Source organism: Mchenga conophoros, linkage group LG3 (genome assembly GCF_057382185.1).
Source record: "Mchenga conophoros isolate Kocher_MC1m ecotype Shallow Benthic linkage group LG3, M_conophoros_male_GT1.1, whole genome shotgun sequence".
Lineage (NCBI taxonomy): Eukaryota > Metazoa > Chordata > Actinopteri > Cichliformes > Cichlidae > Mchenga > Mchenga conophoros.
Window position 1 is genome coordinate 82,031,758 of NC_140528.1, and position 16,942 is coordinate 82,048,699.

At 58.8% G+C, this 16,942-nt stretch overlaps 4 non-coding genes and 4 pseudogenes across 4 annotated transcripts; all 8 read left to right on the forward strand.

Moving 5' to 3' along the window:
- Positions 1 to 1,042: 1,042 nt before the first annotated feature.
- Positions 1,043 to 1,161, forward strand: LOC146580887 (5S ribosomal RNA). Its single transcript, XR_014891759.1, has one exon. It is a non-coding gene; the product is annotated as a 5S ribosomal RNA (ribosomal RNA).
- A 2,202-nt stretch (positions 1,162 to 3,363) lies between these two features.
- Positions 3,364 to 3,482, forward strand: LOC146580888 (5S ribosomal RNA; annotated as a pseudogene).
- Positions 3,483 to 6,508: 3,026 nt separating this feature from the next.
- On the forward strand, positions 6,509 to 6,627 carry LOC146580889 (5S ribosomal RNA; annotated as a pseudogene).
- Positions 6,628 to 8,833: 2,206 nt separating this feature from the next.
- LOC146580890 (5S ribosomal RNA) lies at positions 8,834 to 8,952 on the forward strand. The gene has a single exon (XR_014891906.1). It is a non-coding gene; the product is annotated as a 5S ribosomal RNA (ribosomal RNA).
- Positions 8,953 to 11,196: 2,244 nt separating this feature from the next.
- On the forward strand, positions 11,197 to 11,315 carry LOC146580891 (5S ribosomal RNA; annotated as a pseudogene).
- A 1,409-nt stretch (positions 11,316 to 12,724) lies between these two features.
- Positions 12,725 to 12,843, forward strand: LOC146580892 (5S ribosomal RNA; annotated as a pseudogene).
- A 1,651-nt stretch (positions 12,844 to 14,494) lies between these two features.
- On the forward strand, positions 14,495 to 14,613 carry LOC146580893 (5S ribosomal RNA). The gene has a single exon (XR_014891897.1). It is a non-coding gene; the product is annotated as a 5S ribosomal RNA (ribosomal RNA).
- Positions 14,614 to 16,602: 1,989 nt separating this feature from the next.
- On the forward strand, positions 16,603 to 16,721 carry LOC146580894 (5S ribosomal RNA). Its single transcript, XR_014891760.1, has one exon. It is a non-coding gene; the product is annotated as a 5S ribosomal RNA (ribosomal RNA).
- Positions 16,722 to 16,942: the final 221 nt, after the last annotated feature.

Genomic DNA, 16,942 nt, shown 5'->3' on the forward strand with positions numbered 1-16,942 from the left:
GGCCACTTACACCACACCAGGGCCTGTGGCTGCTGGCTGAGGCCACCTACACCACACCAGGGCCCTTTTGCTGCTGGCTGAGGCCACTTACACCACACCAGTGCCTGTGGCTTCTGGCTGAGGCCACTTACACCACACCAGGGCCTGTGGCTGCTGGCTGAGGCCACTTACACAACACCAGGGCCTGTGGCTCTTGCTCAGGCCACTCACATCACACCAGGCCCTGCGCTTCTGGCCGAGGCCATCTTCACCAAACCAGGCCCTGTGGTTCTTGCTCAGGCCACTTACACCACACCAGGGCCTTATTTGCTATTGAGGCCACTTACACCACACCAGGGCCTGTGGCACTTGCTCAGGCCACTTACACCACACCAGGGCCTGTGGCACTTGCTCAGGCCACTTACACTACACCAGGGCCTGTGGCTGCTGGTTGAGGCCACTTACACCACACCAGGGCCTGTGGCTCTTGCTCAGGCCACTTACACCACACCAGGGCCTGTGGCTGCTGGCTGAGGCCACTTACACCACACCAGGGCCTGTGGCTGCTGGCTGAGGCCACCTACACCACACCAGGGCCTGTGGCTGCTGGCTGAGGCCACCTACACCACACCAGGGCCTGTGGCTGCTGGCTGAGGCCACTTACACCACACCAGTGCCTGTGGCTTCTGGCTGAGGCGACTTACACCACACCAGGGCCTGTGGCTGCTGGCTGAGGCCACTTACACCACACCAAGGCCTGTGGCTCTTGCTCAGGCCACTCACATCACACCAGGCCCTGCGCTTCTGGCCGAGGCCATCTTCACCAAACCAGGCCCTGTGCTCCTTGCTGTGGCCATGTACAACACACCAGGCCCTGTGCTGGTTCCTGAGGCCATCTTCAACAATCCAGGGCCTGTGCTGTTGGATAAATGCCAAACTGAGCCTTTGGGTTAGGGTATTATGCAAACATGCAGGTATGGTTATAGCATTGTCTTCGTAACTTCAGGTACTTGCCACCTAATCACTTGAATCCATAAATTGAGACATTGTGCTGGAGCCAGCAGCTTACGGCCATACCACCCTGAGCACGCCCGACCTCGTCTGATCTCGGAAGCTAAGCAGGGCTGGGCTTGGTTAGTACTTGGATGGGAGACTGCCTGGGAATACCTGGTGCTGTAAGCCTTTGATTTTCATGTCATTGAACCGCTTTTGATCCAGAGAAGGGGTGTATTAAAAGACCAAAAGCAGCTGCCCATTAATGAGGGCACATTAACGACACTGCTTTTGGCTCTTTTCCAATGTCTTGTGCTGCTAGCTGATGCAACCTACACCACACAAGGGCCTGAGTGACCGGCTGGGGCCACTTACACCACATCAGGGCCTGTGGCTCTGGCTGAGGCCACTTTCACCACACCAGGGCCTGTGGCTGCTGGCTGAGGCCACCTACACCACACCAGGGCATTAGTTGCTATTGAGGCCAATTACACCACACCAGGGTCTGTGGCTCTTGCTCAGGCCACTTACACCACACCAGGGCCTGTGGCTCTTGCTCAGGCCACTTACACCACACCAGGGCCTGTGGCTGCTGGCTGAGGCCACCTGCACCACACCAGGGCATTAGTTGCTATTGAGGCCAATTACACCACACCAGGGTCTGTGGCTCTTGCTCAGGCCACTTACACCACACCAGGGCCTGTGGCTCTTGCTCAGGCCACTTACACCACACCAGGGCCTGTGGCACTGGCTGAGGCCACTTACACCACACCAGGGCCTGTGGCTGCTGGCTGAGGCCACTTACACCACACCAGGGCCTGTGGCTGCTGACTGAGGCCACTTACACCACACCAGGGCCTGTGGCTGGTGGCTGAGGCCACCTACACCACACCAGGGCCTGTGGCTGCTGGCTGAGGCGACTTATACCACACCAGGGCCCTTTTGCTGCTGGCTGAGGCCACTTACACCACACCAGTGCCTGTGGCTTCTGTCTGAGGCGACTTACACCACACCAGGGCCTGTGGCTGCTGGCTGAGGCCAATTACACCACACCAGGGTCTGTGGCTCTTGCTCAGGCCACTTACACCACACCAGGGCCTGTGGCACTGGCTGAGGCCACTTACACCACACCAGGGCCTGTGGCTCTGGCTGAGGCCACTTACACCACACCAGGGCCTGTGGCTGCTGGCTGAGGCCAGTTACACCACACCAGAGCCTGTGGCTGCTGGCTGAAGCCACTTACACCACACCAGGGCCTTAGTTGCTATATAGGCCACTTACACCACACCAGGGCCTGTGGCTGCTGGCTGAGGCCACCTACACCACACCAGGGCCTGAGTGACCGGCTGGGGCCACTTACACCACATCAGGGCCTGTGGCTCTGGCTGAGGCCACTTACACCACACCAGGGCCTGTGGCTGCTGGCTGAGGCCACTTACACCACACCAGGGCCTTAGTTGCTATTGAGGCCAATTACACCACACCATGGTCTGTGGCTCTTGCTCAGGCCACTTACACCACACCAGGGCCTGTGGCACTGGCCGAGGCCACTTACACCACACCAGGGCCTGTGGCTGCTGGCTGAGGCCACTTACACCACACAAGGGCTTGTGGCTGCTGGCTGAGGCCACCTACACCACACCAGGGCCTGTGGCTGCTGGCTGAGGCCACCTACACCACACCAGGGCCTGTGGCTCTTGCTCAGGCCACTTACACCACACCAGGGCCTGTGGCTCTTGCTCAGGCCACTTACACCACACCAGGGCCTGTGGCTCTTGCTCAGGCCACTCATATCACACCAGGCCCTGTGCTTCTGGCTGAGGCCACTTACACCACACCAGGGCCTGTGGCTGCTGGCTGAGGCCACTTACACCACACCAGGGCCTGTGGCTGCTGGCTGAGGCCATCTACACCACACCAGGGCCTGTGGCTGCTGGCTGAGGCGACTTACACCACACCAGGGCCCTTTTGCTGCTGGCTGAGGCCACTTACACCACACCAGTGCCTGTGGCTTCTGGCTGAGGCGACTTACACCACACCAGGGCCTGTGGCTGCTGGCTGAGGCCACTTACACCACACCAGGGCCTGTGGCTCTTGCTCAGGCCACTCACATCACACCAGGCCCTGCGCTTCTGGCCGAGGCCATCTTCACCAAACCAGGCCCTGTGCTGCTTGCTGTGGCCATGTACAACACACCAGGCCCTGTGCTGGTTCCTGAGGCCATCTTCAACAATCCAGGGCCTGTGCTGTTGGATAAATGCCAAACTGAGCCTTTGGGTTAGGGTATTATGCAAACATGCAGGTATGGTTATAGGATTGTCTTCGTAACTTCAGGTACTTGCCACCTAATCACTTGAATCCATAAATTGAGACATTGTGCTGGGCCCAGCAGCTTACGGCCATACCACCCTGAGCACGCCAGACCTCGTCTGATCTCGGAAGCTAAGCAGGGCTGGGCTTGGTTAGTACTTGGATGGGAGACTGCCTGGGAATACCTGGTGCTGTAAGCCTTTCATTTTCATGTCATTGAACCGCTTTTGATCCAGAGAAGGGGTGTATTAAAAGACCAAAAGCCCATTAATGAGGGCACATTAGCGACATTGCTTTTGGCTCTTTTCCAATGTCTTGTGCTGCTAGCTGATGCCACCTACACCACACCAGGGCCTGAGTGACCGGCTGGGGCCACTTACACCACATCAGGGCCTGTGGCTCTGGCTGAGGCCACTTACACCACACCAGGGCCTGTGGCTGCTGGCTGAGGCCACATACACCACACCAGAGCCTGTGGCTGCTGGCTGAAGCCACTTACACCACACCAGGGCCTTGGTTGCTATTGAGGCCACTTACACCACACCAGGGCCTGTGGCTGCTGGCTGAGGCCACCTACACCACACCAGGGCCTGTGGCTGCTGGCTGAGGCCACTTACACCACACCAGGGCCTGTGGCTGCTGGCTGAAGCCACTTACACCACACCAGGGCCTTAGTTGCTATTGAGGCCACTTACACCACACCAGGGCCTGTGGCTGCTGGCTGAGGCCACCTACACCACACCAGGGCCCTTTTGCTGCTGGCTGAGGCCACTTACACCACACCAGTGCCTGTGGCTTCTGGCTGAGGCAACTTACACCACACCAGGGCCTGTGGCTGCTGGCTGAGGCCACTTACACCACACCAGGGCCTGTGGCTCTTGCTCAGGCCACTCACATCACAACAGGCCCTGCGCTTCTGGCCGAGGCCATCTTCACCAAACCAGGCCCTGTGGCTCTTGCTCAGGCCACTTACACCACACCAGGGCCTGTGGCTCTGGCTTAGGCCACTTACACCACACCAGGGCCTGTGGCTGCTGGCTGAGGCCACCTACACCACACCAGGGCCTTAGTTGCTATTGAGGCCAATTACACCACACCAGGGTCTGTGGCTCTTGCTCAGGCCACTTACACCACACCAGGGCCTGTGGCACTGGCTGAGGCCACTTACACCACACCAGGGCCTGTGGCACTGGCTGAGGCCACTTACACCACACCAGGGCCTGTGGCTGCTGGCTTAGGCCACCTACACCACACCAGGGCCTTAGTTGCTATTGAGGCCAATTACACCACACAAGGGCCTGTGGCTGCTGGCTGAGGCCACCTACACCACACCAGGGCCTGTGGCTGCTGGCTGAGGCCACTTACACCACACCAGGGCCCTTTTGCTGCTGGCTGAGGCCACTTACACCACACCAGTGCCTGTGGCTTCTGGCTGAGGCGACTTACACCACACCATGGCCTGTGGCTGCTGGCTGAGGCCACTTACACCACACCAGGGCCTGTGGCTGCTGGCTGAGGCCACCTACACCACACCAGGGAATTAGTTGCTATTGAGGCCAATTACACCACACCAGGGTCTGTGGCTCTTGCTCAGGCCACTTACACCACACCAGGGCCTGTGGCTCTTGCTCAGGCCACTTACACCACACCAGGGCCTGTGGCACTGGCTGAGGCCACTTACACCACACCAGGGCCTGTGGCTGCTGGCGGAGGCCACTTACACCACACCAGGGCCTGTGGCTGCTGGCTGAGGCCACTTACACCACACCAGTGCCTGTGGCTTCTGTCTGAGGCGACTTACACCACACCAGGGCCTGTGGCTGCTGGCTGAGGCCAATTACACCACACCAGGGTCTGTGGCTCTTGCTCAGGCCACTTACACCACACCAGGGCCTGTGGCTGCTGGCTGAGGCCACTTACACCACACCAGGGCCTGTGGCTGCTGGCTGAGGCCACCTACACCACACCAGGGCCTGTGGCTGCTGGCTGAGGCCACTTACACCACACCAGGGCCCTTTTGCTGCTGGCTGAGAACACTTACACCACACCAGTGCCTGTGGCTTCTGGCTGAGGCGACTTACACCACACCAGGGCCTGTGGCTGCTGGCTGAGGCCACTTACACCACACCAGGGCATTAGTTGCTATTGAGGCCAATTACACCACACCAGGGTCTGTGGCTCTTGCTCAGGCCACTTACACCACACCAGGGCCTGTGGCTCTTGCTCAGGCCACTTACACCACACCAGGGCCTGTGGCTGCTGGCTGAGGCCACCTACACCACACCAGGGCATTAGTTGCTATTGAGGCCAATTACACCACACCAGGGTCTGTGGCTCTTGCTCAGGCCACTTACACCACACCAGGGCCTGTGGCTCTTGCTCAGGCCACTTACACCACACCAGGGCCTGTGGCACTGGCTGAGGCCACTTACACCACACCAGGGCCTGTGGCTGCTGGCTGAGGCCACCTACACCACACCAGGGCCTGTGGCTGCTGGCTGAGGCCACTTACACCACACCAGGGCCTGTGGCTCTTGCTCAGGCCACTTACACCACACCAGGGCCTGTGGCACTGGCTGAGGCCACTTACACCACACCAGGGCATTAGTTGCTATTGAGGCCAATTACACCACACCAGGGTCTGTGGCTCTTGCTCAGGCCACTTACACCACACCAGGGCCTGTGGCTGCTGGCTGAGGCCACTTACACCACACCAGGGCCTGTGGCTGCTGGCTGAGGCCACCTACACCACACCAGGCCCTGTTGCGGCTGGCTGAGGCCACCTACACCACACCAGGGCCTGTGGCTGCTGGCTGAGGCCACTTACACCACACCAGTGCCTGTGGCTTCTGGCTGAGGCGACTTACACCACACCAGGGCCTGTGGCTGCTGGCTGAGGCCACTTACACCACACCAAGGCCTGTGGCTCTTGCTCAGGCCACTCACATCACACCAGGCCCTGCGCTTCTGGCCGAGGCCATCTTCACCAAACCAGGCCCTGTGCGCCTTGCTGTGGCCATGTACAACACACCAGGCCCTGTGCTGGTTCCTGAGGCCATCTTCAACAATCCAGGGCCTGTGCTGTTGGATAAATGCCAAACTGAGCCTTTGGGTTAGGGTATTATGCAAACATGCAGGTATGGTTATAGCATTGTCTTCGTAACTTCAGGTACTTGCCACTTAATCACTTGAATCCATAAATTGAGACATTGTGCTGGAGCCAGCAGCTTGCGACCATACCACCCTGAGCACGCCCGACCTCGTCTGATCTCGGAAGCTAAGCAGGGCTGGGCTTGGTTAGTACATGGATGGGAGACTGCCTGGGAATACCTGGTGCTGTAAGCCTTTATTTTCATGTCATTGAACCGCTTTTGATCCAGAGAAGGGGTGTATTAAAAGACCAAAAGCAGCTGCCCATTAATGAGGGCACATTAACGACATTGCTTTTGGCTCTTTTCCAATGTCTTGTGCTGCTAGCTGATGCAACCTACACCACACAAGGGCCTGAGGGACCGGCTGGGGCCACTTACACCACATCAGGGCCTGTGGCTCTGGCTGAGGCCACTTTCACCACACCAGGGCCTGTGGCTGCTGGCTGAGGCCACCTACACCACACCAGGGCATTAGTTGCTATTGAGGCCAATTACACCACACCAGGGTCTGTGGCTCTTGCTCAGGCCACTTACACCACACCAGGGCCTGTGGCTCTTGCTCAGGCCACTTACACCACACCAGGGCCTGTGGCTGCTGGCTGAGGCCACCTACACCACACCAGGGCATTAGTTGCTATTGAGGCCAATTACACCACACCAGGGCCTGTGGCACTTGCTCAGGCCACTTACACCACACCAGGGCCTGTGGCTGCTGGCTGAGGCGACTTACAGCACACCAGGGCCCTTTTGCTGCTGGCTGAGGCCACTTACACCACACCAGTGCCTATGGCTTCTGTCTGAGGCGACTTACACCACACCAGGGCCTGTGGCTGCTGGCTGAGGCCAATTACACCACACCAGGGTCTGTGGCTCTTGCTCAGGCCACTTACACCACACCAGGGCCTGTGGCACTGGCTGAGGCCACTTACACCACACCAGGGCCTGTGGCTGCTGGCTGAGGCCACTTACACCACACCAGGGCCTGTGGCTGCTGGCTGAGGCCACTTACACCACACCAGGGCCTGTGGCTGCTGGCTGAGGCCACCTACACCACACCAGGGCCTGTGGCTGCTGGCTGAGGCCACTTACACCACACCAGGGCCCTTTTGCTGCTGGCTGAGGCCACTTACACCACACCAGTGCCTGTGGCTTCTGGCTGAGGCCACTTACACCACACCAGGGCCTGTGGCTGCTGGCTGATGCCACCTACACCACACCAGGGCCTGAGTGACCGGCTGGGGCCACTTACACCACATCAGGGCCTGTGGCTGCTGGCTGAGGCCAGTTACACCACACCAGAGCCTGTGGCTGCTGGCTGAAGCCACTTACACCACACCAGGGCCTTAGTTGCTATTGAGGCCACTTACACCACACCAGGGCCTGTGGCTGCTGGCTGAGGCCACCTACACCACACCAGGGCCCTTTTGCTGCTGGCTGAGGCCACTTACACCACACCAGTGCCTGTGGCTTCTGGCTGAGGCCACTTACACCACACCAGGGCCTGTGGCTGCTGGCTGAGGCCACTTACACAACACCAGGGCCTGTGGCTCTTGCTCAGGCCACTCACATCACACCAGGCCCTGCGCTTCTGGCCGAGGCCATCTTCACCAAACCAGGCCCTGTGGTTCTTGCTCAGGCCACTTACACCACACCAGGGCCTTATTTGCTATTGAGGCCACTTACACCACACCAGGGCCTGTGGCACTTGCTCAGGCCACTTACACCACACCAGGGCCTGTGGCACTTGCTCAGGCCACTTACACTACACCAGGGCCTGTGGCTGCTGGTTGAGGCCACTTACACCACACCAGGGCCTGTGGCTCTTGCTCAGGCCACTTACACCACACCAGGGCCTGTGGCTGCTGGCTGAGGCCACTTACACCACACCAGGGCCTGTGGCTGCTGGCTGAGGCCACCTACACCACACCAGGGCCTGTGGCTGCTGGCTGAGGCCACCTACACCACACCAGGGCCTGTGGCTGCTGGCTGAGGCCACTTACACCACACCAGTGCCTGTGGCTTCTGGCTGAGGCGACTTACACCACACCAGGGCCTGTGGCTGCTGGCTGAGGCCACTTACACCACACCAAGGCCTGTGGCTCTTGCTCAGGCCACTCACATCACACCAGGCCCTGCGCTTCTGGCCGAGGCCATCTTCACCAAACCAGGCCCTGTGCTCCTTGCTGTGGCCATGTACAACACACCAGGCCCTGTGCTGGTTCCTGAGGCCATCTTCAACAATCCAGGGCCTGTGCTGTTGGATAAATGCCAAACTGAGCCTTTGGGTTAGGGTATTATGCAAACATGCAGGTATGGTTATAGCATTGTCTTCGTAACTTCAGGTACTTGCCACCTAATCACTTGAATCCATAAATTGAGACATTGTGCTGGAGCCAGCAGCTTACGGCCATACCACCCTGAGCACGCCCGACCTCGTCTGATCTCGGAAGCTAAGCAGGGCTGGGCTTGGATAGTACTTGGATGGGAGACTGCCTGGGAATACCTGGTGCTGTAAGCCTTTCATTTTCATGTCATTGAACCGCTTTTGATCCAGAGAAGGGGTGTATTAAAAGACCAAAAGCAGCTGCCCATTAATGAGGGCACATTAACGACACTGCTTTTGGCTCTTTTCCAATGTCTTGTGCTGCTAGCTGATGCAACCTACACCACACAAGGGCCTGAGTGACCGGCTGGGGCCACTTACACCACATCAGGGCCTGTGGCTGCTGGCTGAGGCCACCTACACCACACCAGGGCATTAGTTGCTATTGAGGCCAATTACACCACACCAGGGTCTGTGGCTCTGGCTGAGGCCACTTACACCACACCAGGGCCTGTGGCTCTGGCTGAGGCCACTTACACCACACCAGGGCCTGTGGCTGCTGGCTGAGGCCAGTTACACCACACCAGAGCCTGTGGCTGCTGGCTGAAGCCACTTACACCACACCAGGGCCTTAGTTGCTATTGAGGCCACTTACACCACACCAGGGCCTGTGGCTGCTGGCTGAGGCCACCTACACCACACCAGGGCCTGTGGCTGCTGACTGAGGCCACTTACACCACACCAGGGCCTGTGGCTGCTGGCTGAAGCCGCTTACACCACACCAGGGCCTTAGTTGCTATTGATGCCACTTACACCACACCAGGGCCTGTGGCTGCTGGCTGAGGCCACCTACACCACACCAGGGCCCTTTTGCTGCTGGCTGAGGCCACTTACACCACACCAGTGCATGTGGCTCCTGGCTGAGGCCACTTACACCACACCAGGGCCTGTGGCTGCTGAATGAGGCCACTTACACCACACCAGGGCCTGTGGCTCTTGCTCAGGCCACTCACATCACACCAGGCCCTGCGCTTCTGGCCGAGGCCATCTTCACCAAACCAGGCCCTGTGGTTCTTGCTCAGGCCACTTACACCACACCAGGGCCTTATTTGCTATTGAGGCCACTTACACCACACCAGGGCCTGTGGCTGCTGGCTGAGGCCACCTACACCACACCAGGGCATTAGTTGCTATTGAGGCCAATTACACCACACCAGGGTCTGTGGCTCTTGCTCAGGCCACTTACACCACACCAGGGCCTGTGGCTCTTGCTCAGGCCACTTACACCACACCAGGGCCTGTGGCTGCTGGCTGAGGCCACCTGCACCACACCAGGGCATTAGTTGCTATTGAGGCCAATTACACCACACCAGGGTCTGTGGCTCTTGCTCAGGCCACTTACACCACACCAGGGCCTGTGGCTCTTGCTCAGGCCACTTACACCACACCAGGGCCTGTGGCACTGGCTGAGGCCACTTACACCACACCAGGGCCTGTGGCTGCTGGCTGAGGCCACTTACACCACACCAGGGCCTGTGGCTGCTGGCTGAGGCCACTTACACCACACCAGGGCCTGTGGCTGGTGGCTGAGGCCACCTACACCACATCAGGGCCTGTGGCTGCTGGCTGAGGCGACTTATACCACACCAGGGCCCTTTTGCTGCTGGCTGAGGCCACTTACACCACACCAGTGCCTGTGGCTTCTGTCTGAGGCGACTTACACCACACCAGGGCCTGTGGCTGCTGGCTGAGGCCAATTACACCACACCAGGGTCTGTGGCTCTTGCTCAGGCCACTTACACCACACCAGGGCCTGTGGCACTGGCTGAGGCCACTTACACCACACCAGGGCCTGTGGCTGCTGGCTGAGGCCACTTACACCACACCAGGGCCTGTGGCTGCTGGCTGAGGCCACTTACACCACACCAGGGCCTGTGGCTGCTGGCTGAGGCCACCTACACCACACCAGGGCCTGTGGCTGCTGGCTGAGGCCACTTACACCACACCAGGGCCCTTTTGCTGCTGGCTGAGGCCACTTACACCACACCAGTGCCTGTGGCTTCTGGCTGAGGCGACTTACACCACACCAGGGCCTGTGGCTGCTGGCTGAGGCCACTTACACCACACCAAGGCCTGTGGCTCTTGCTCAGGCCACTCACATCACACCAGGCCCTGCGCTTCTGGCCGAGGCCATCTTCACCAAACCAGGCCCTGTGCTGCTTGCTGTGGCCATGTACAACACACCAGGCCCTGTGCTGGTTCGTGAGGCCATCTTCAACAATCCAGGGCCTGTGCTGTTGGATAAATGCCAAACTGAGCCTTTGGGTTAGGGTATTATGCAAACATGCAGGTATGGTTATAGGATTGTCTTCGTAACTTCAGGTACTTGCCACCTAATCACTTGAATCCATAAATTGAGACATTGTGCTGGGGCCAGCAGCTTACGGCCATACCACCCTGAGCAGGCCCGACCTCGTCTGATCTCGTAAGCTAAGCAGGGCTGGGCTTGGTTAGTACTTGGATGGGAGACTACCTGGGAATACCTGGTGCTGTAAGCCTTTGATTTTCATGTCATTGAACCGCTTTTGATCCAGAGAAGGGGTGTATTAAAAGACCAAAAGCAGCTGCCCATTAATGAGGGCACATTAACGACACTGCTTTTGGCTCTTTTCCAATGTCTTGTGCTGCTAGCTGATGCAACCTACACCACACAAGGGCCTGAGTGACCGGCTGGGGCCACTTACACCACATCAGGGCCTGTGGCTGCTGGCTGAGGCCACCTACACCACACCAGGGCATTAGTTGCTATTGAGGCCAATTACACCACACCAGGGTCTGTGGCTCTTGCTCAGGCCACTTACACCACACCAGGGCCTGTGGCTGCTGGCTGAGGCCACCTACACCACACCAGGGCATTAGTTGCTATTGAGGCCAATTACACCACACCAGGGTCTGTGGCTCTTGCTCAGGCCACTTACACCACACCAGGGCCTGTGGCTCTTGCTCAGGCCACTTACACCACACCAGGGCCTGTGGCACTGGCTGAGGCCACTTACACCACACCAGGGCCTGTGGCTGCTGGCTGAGGCCACTTACACCACACCAGGGCCTGTGGCTGCTGGCTGAGGCCACTTACACCACACCAGGGCCTGTGGCTCTTGCTCAGGCCACTTACACCACACCAGGGCCTGTGGCACTGGCTGAGGCCACTTACACCACACCAGGGCCTGTGGCTGCTGGCTTAGGCCACCTACACCACACCAGGGCCTTAGTTGCTATTGAGGCCAATTACACCACACAAGGGCCTGTGGCTGCTGGCTGAGGCCACCTACACCACACCAGGGCCTGTGGCTGCTGGCTGAGGCCACTTACACCACACCAGGGCCCTTTTGCTGCTGGCTGAGGCCACTTACACCACACCAGTGCCTGTGGCTTCTGGCTGAGGCGACTTACACCACACCAGGGCCTGTGGCTGCTGGCTGAGGCCACTTACACCACACCAGGGCCTGTGGCTGCTGGCTGAGGCCACCTACACCACACCAGGGCATTAGTTGCTATTGAGGCCAATTACACCACACCAGGGTCTGTGGCTCTTGCTCAGGCCACTTACACCACACCAGGGCCTTAGTTGCTATTGAGGCCAATTACACCACACCAGGGCCTGTGGCTCTTGCTCAGGCCACTCACATCACACCAGGCCCTGCGCTTCTGGCCGAGGCCATATTCACCAAACCAGGCCCTGTGCTGCTAGCTGTGGCCATGTACAACACACCAGGCCCTGTGCTGGTTCCTGAGGCCATCTTCAACAATCCAGGGCCTGTGCTGTTGGATAAATGCTAAACTGAGCCTTTGGGTTAGGGTATTATGCAAACATGAAGGTAGGGTTATAGGATTGTCTTCGTAACTTCAGGTACTTGCCACCTAATCACCTGAATCCATAAATTGAGACATTGTGCTGGGGCCAGCAGCTTACGGCCATACCACCCTGAGCACGCCCGACCTCGTCTGATCTCGGAAGCTGAGCAGGGCTGGGCTTGGTTAGTACTTGGATGGGAGACTGCCTGGGAATACCTGGTGCTGTAAGCCTTTCATTTTAATGTCATTGAACCGCTTTTGATCCAGAGAAGGGGTGTATTAAAAGACCAAAAGCAGCTGCCCATTAATGAGGGCACATTAACGACATTGCTTTTGGCTGTTTTCCAATGTCTTGTGCTGCTAGCTGATGCCACCTACACCACACCAGGGCCTGAGTGACCGGCTGGGGCCACTTACACCACATCAGGGCCTGTGGCTCTGGCTGAGGCCACTTACACCACACCAGGGCCTGTGGCTGCTGGCTGAGGCCACTTACACCACACCAGGGCCTTAGTTGCTATTGAGGCCAATTACACCACACCATGGTCTGTGGCTCTTGCTCAGGCCACTTACACCACACCAGGGCCTGTGGCACTGGCCGAGGCCACTTACACCACACCAGGGCCTGTGGCTGCTGGCTGAGGCCACTTACACCACACAAGGGCTTGTGGCTGCTGGCTGAGGCCACCTACACCACACCAGGGCCTGTGGCTGCTGGCTGAGGCCACCTACACCACACCAGGGCCTGTGGCTCTTGCTCAGGCCACTTACACCACACCAGGGCCTGTGGCTCTTGCTCAGGCCACTTACACCACACCAGGGCCTGTGGCTCTTGCTCAGGCCACTCATATCACACCAGGCCCTGTGCTTCTGGCTGAGGCCACTTACACCACACCAGGGCCTGTGGCTGCTGGCTGAGGCCACTTACACCACACCAGGGCCTGTGGCTGCTGGCTGAGGCCATCTACACCACACCAGGGCCTGTGACTGCTGGCTGAGGCGACTTACACCACACCAGGGCCCTTTTGCTGCTGGCTGAGGCCACTTACACCACACCAGTGCCTGTGGCTTCTGGCTGAGGCGACTTACACCACACCAGGGCCTGTGGCTGCTGGCTGAGGCCACTTACACCACACCAGGGCCTGTGGCTCTTGCTCAGGCCACTCACATCACACCAGGCCCTGCGCTTCTGGCCGAGGCCATCTTCACCAAACCAGGCCCTGTGGCTCTTGCTCAGGCCACTTACACCACACCAGGGCCTGTGGCTCTGGCTTAGGCCACTTACACCACACCAGGGCCTGTGGCACTTGCTCAGGCCACTTACACCCCACCAGGGCCTGTGGCTGCTGGCTGAGGCCACTTACACCACACCAGGGCCTGTGGCTGCTGGCTGAGGCCACTTACACCACACCAGGGCCTGTGGCTGCTGGCTGAGGCCACTTACACCACACCAAGGCCTGTGGCACTGGCTGAGACCACTTAGACCACACCAGTGCCTGTGGCTGCTGGCTGAGACCACTTACACCACACCAGGGCCTGTGGCTGCTGGCTGAGGCCACTTACACCACACCAAGGCCTGTGGCTCTTGCTCAGGCCACTCACATCACACCAGGCCCTGCGCTTCTGGCCGAGGCCATCTTCACCAAACCAGGCCCTGTGCTGCTTGCTGTGGCCATGTACAACACACCAGGCCCTGTGCTGTTTCCTGAGGCCATCTTCAACAATCCAGGGCCTGTGCTGTTGGATAAATGCCAAACTGAGCCTTTGGGTTAGGGTATTATGCAAACATGCAGGTATGGTTATAGGATTGTCTTCGTAACTTCAGGTACTTGCCACCTAATCACTTGAATCCATAAATTTAGACATTGTGCTGGGCCCAGCAGCTTACGGCCATACCACCCTGAGCACGCCCGACCTCGTCTGATCTCGGAAGCTAAGCAGGGCTGGGCTTGGTTAGTACTTGGATGGGAGACTGCCTGGGAATACCTGGTGCTGTAAGCTTTTCATTTTCATGTCATTGAACCGCTTTTGATCCAGAGAAGGGGTGTATTAAAAGACCAAAAGCCCATTAATGAGGGCACATTAGCGACATTGCTTTTGGCTCTTTTCCAATGTCTTGTGCTGCTAGCTGATGCCACCTACACCACACCAGGGCCTGAGTGACCGGCTGGGGCCACTTACACCACATCAGGGCCTGTGGCTCTGGCTGAGGCCACTTACACCACACCAGGGCCTGTGGCTGCTGGCTGAGGCCACATACACCACACCAGAGCCTGTGGCTGCTGGCTGAAGCCACTTACACCACACCAGGGCCTTGGTTGCTATTGAGGCCACTTACACCACACCAGGGCCTGTGGCTGCTGGCTGAGGCCACCTACACCACACCAGGGCCTGTGGCTGCTGGCTGAGGCCACTTACACCACACCAGGGCCTGTGGCTGCTGGCTGAAGCCACTTACACCACACCAGGGCCTTAGTTGCTATTGAGGCCACTTACACCACACCAGGGCCTGTGGCTGCTGGCTGAGGCCACCTACACCACACCAGGGCCCTTTTGCTGCTGGCTGAGGCCACTTACACCACACCAGTGCCTGTGGCTTCTGGCTGAGGCAACTTACACCACACCAGGGCCTGTGGCTGCTGGCTGAGGCCACTTACACCACACCAGGGCCTGTGGCTCTTGCTCAGGCCACTCACATCACACCAGGCCCTGCGCTTCTGGCCGAGGCCATCTTCACCAAACCAGGCCCTGTGGCTCTTGCTCAGGCCACTTACACCACACCAGGGCCTGTGGCTCTGGCTTAGGCCACTTACACCACACCAGGGCCTGTGGCTGCTGGCTGAGGTCACCTACACCACACCAGGGCCTTAGTTGCTATTGAGGCCAATTACACCACACCAGGGTCTGTGGCTCTTGCTCAGGCCACTTACACCACACCAGGGCCTGTGGCACTGGCTGAGGCCACTTACACCACACCAGGGCCTGTGGCCACTTACACCACACCAGGGCCTGTGGCTGCTGGCTTAGGCCACCTACACCACACCAGGGCCTTAGTTGCTATTGAGGCCAATTACACCACACAAGGGCCTGTGGCTGCTGGCTGAGGCCACCTACACCACACCAGGGCCTGTGGCTGCTGGCTGAGGCCACTTACACCACACCAGGGCCCTTTTGCTGCTGGCTGAGGCCACTTACACCACACCAGTGCCTGTGGCTTCTGGCTGAGGCGACTTACACCACACCATGGCCTGTGGCTGCTGGCTGAGGCCACTTACACCACACCAGGGCCTGTGGCTGCTGGCTGAGGCCACCTACACCACACCAGGGAATTAGTTGCTATTGAGGCCATTTACACCACACCAGGGTCTGTGGCTCTTGCTCAGGCCACTTACACCACACCAGGGCCTGTGGCTCTTGCTCAGGCCACTTACACCACACCAGGGCCTGTGGCTGCTGGCTGAGGCCACTTACACCACACCAGGGCCTGTGGCTGCTGGCTGAGGCCACCTACACCACACCAGGGCCTGTGGCTGCTGGCTGAGGCCACCTACACCACACCAGGGCCTGTGGCTGCTGGCTGAGGCCACTTACACCACACCAGTGCCTGTGGCTTCTGGCTGAGGCGACTTACACCACACCAGGGCCTGTGGCTGCTGGCTGAGGCCACTTACACCACACCAAGGCCTGTGGCTCTTGCTCAGGCCACTCACATCACACCAGGCCCTGCGCTTCTGGCCGAGGCCATCTTCACCAAACCAGGCCCTGTGCTCCTTGCTGTGGCCATGTACAACACACCAGGCCCTGTGCTGGTTCCTGAGGCCATCTTCAACAATCCAGGGCCTGTGCTGTTGGATAAATGCCAAACTGAGCCTTTGGGTTAGGGTATTATGCAAACATGCAGGTATGGTTATAGCATTGTCTTCGTAACTTCAGGTACTTGCCACCTAATCACTTGAATCCATAAATTGAGACATTGTGCTGGAGCCAGCAGCTTACGGCCATACCACCCTGAGCACGCCCGACCTCGTCTGATCTCGGAAGCTAAGCAGGGCTGGGCTTGGTTAGTACTTGGATGGGAGACTGCCTGGGAATACCTGGTGCTGTAAGCCTTTGATTTTCATGTCATTGAACCGCTTTTGATCCAGAGAAGGGGTGTATTAAAAGACCAAAAGCAGCTGCCCATTAATGAGGGCACATTAACGACACTGCTTTTGGCTCTTTTCCAATGTCTTGTGCTGCTAGCTGATGCAACCTACACCACACAAGGGCCTGAGTGACCGGCTGGGGCCACTTACACCACATCAGGGCCTGTGGCTGCTGGCTGAGGCCA